General features: G+C 47.5%; 1 pseudogene; it reads left to right on the top strand.

The window, feature by feature from the left end:
- Window positions 1–1,022: 1,022 nt before the first annotated feature.
- Window positions 1,023–1,604, top strand: LOC138382446 (bcl-2-like protein 2 pseudogene; annotated as a pseudogene).
- Window positions 1,605–1,942: the final 338 nt, after the last annotated feature.

Genomic DNA, 1,942 nt, shown 5'->3' with positions numbered 1-1,942 from the left:
GGACACCTGAAAGTACACCCCACCCTATGTGAAAATCTGTCTCTGTGTATTGTCATTGTAAAAAACTTTATAGCATGAAAGAGTGTACAGCATATCGTGCTCAAAATCTCTATGCTGGATAAGTTTAAACTGAAACCTGATAAAGTGTTGCTCTTATTGTAACAAAAAGGAACTGTGAAAAACAAAAGAATTTTGCCGGTTCCCGCCTCGTCGGCGCCTGTTTCACCTAGCAACAACTCTCATTTGTCTCCTTCTCCTCCTAGCCAGTAAATCTACTAATTTCTCCTCTCTCTGTTGCCGTTCCAGTCTGTTACCTATGGGTTATAAAGAATTCATTGTAGAAACTGCCCTCTATCCAAGGGGGGAATCACCTCCCGCTCCGGCGCTGAGTCACTGGCATTCTTTTAGCCCAGCTTATTGCCCTGATTGCCAGTTATATTTATTAGCCACAGAACAGGGTCAAGGAGTGCCTTTGTGGGTTTCTCGACAGCAACTACTGTCCACCAAGTACGGGCGAGTGTTCTTGAGGAGTCTCCGGAAGCTGCCGACACCTGCTCTGGTACCGCTGTGAATTCTGAGGCTTACTTTAGCCTTTCCTGGATTTTAGTTTTTTCATGATAGGTTTAGTCTACTTGCTGTGAGGCTTTGGGCCCTGGTGTTTGGTATAGGACTTTATGGCATAGCTCCTAAGAGAATGGAACAAGTTCTGTTGATGCTGCTATACTAGACTATAATAGGCTCAGTCCTCCTTTTTAAAACTCTTTCTTGGTTACCCTGTTGAGACTTTTGCCCTCGATAGTCCTTGTTTTTCAGAAACACGGGATCAGGTTCCTGGCCTCTGTAAGGCAGCCACCAGACGATGGGCTGGGACCAAGGATTCCTGAGATCTAAAGATTATTCCCTTTTTCCTCAAAATGGGTCATGTAAGAATTGCACGCCACTTAATATTTTTTTGAAAACTTCCAGAAACTTTCAGAGTGATCATTTATATGCTTTTTAATTATATCCATTCATTTATACAGATGACGACCCCAGCCTCAGCCCCAGACACACGAGCTTTGGTGGCAGACTTTATAGGCTACAAGCTGAGACAGAAGGGTTATGTCTGTAAAACTGGCCCAGAGAAGGGCCCAGCAGCTGACCTGCTGCACCGAGCCATGCGGGCAGCTGGAGATGAGTTCGAGACCCGCTTCCAGCGAAACTTCTCTGGTCTGGCAGCTCAGCTGCATGTGACCCCCAGCTCAGCCCAGCAGTGCTTCACCCAGGTCGCCAATGAGCTTTTCCAGGGGGGGCCCAATTGGGGCTGGCTTGTAGCCTTCTTCGTCTTTGGGGCTGCACTATGTGCTGAGAGTGTCAACATGGAGATAGAGCGACTAGTGGGACAAGTGCAGGAGTGAATGGTGGCCTACCTAGAGACATGGCTGGCCGACTGGATCCACAGCAGTGGGGGCTGGACAGAGTTCACAGCTCTCTATGGGGACATGGCCCTGGAGGAGGCACGGCATCAAAGAGAGAGAAACTGGGCATCAATAAAAACAATGCTGATGGGGGCCGTAGCACTAGGGACCCTGTTAACTATAGGGGCCTTCTTCGCTAGCAACTAAAACAGTTCCAGGGCCAGGTGGGGCTAGGTATGGCCCTTAAAATAGAGTAAATGTTTAGACAGGCGTAAAACAGGGATAGACAAAAAATATGATATATAAAAAAAAAAATATACACAGAAAAGCTGTTAAGACAAACCCTGGCCCTGATGGGCAACTCCACGGATCCTGGTTATATACAACATGTCTTCCCCTCCAGGCTCCCAAAGTGGGACCCAAACGAGGAGCAAGGTAAGGGGGCTCTCCATTGGTATCACCACACTCTGCTCGGGGTCATACAGGCCACAGCTAACAGGCCAATTAATTTGTCTACAGTAAGCAAAACCATACAGAGACCTAAG

Source organism: Eulemur rufifrons, chromosome 4, assembly GCF_041146395.1.
Source record: "Eulemur rufifrons isolate Redbay chromosome 4, OSU_ERuf_1, whole genome shotgun sequence".
Lineage (NCBI taxonomy): Eukaryota > Metazoa > Chordata > Mammalia > Primates > Lemuridae > Eulemur > Eulemur rufifrons.
This window is presented reverse-complemented; position numbering and strand designations above follow the sequence as displayed.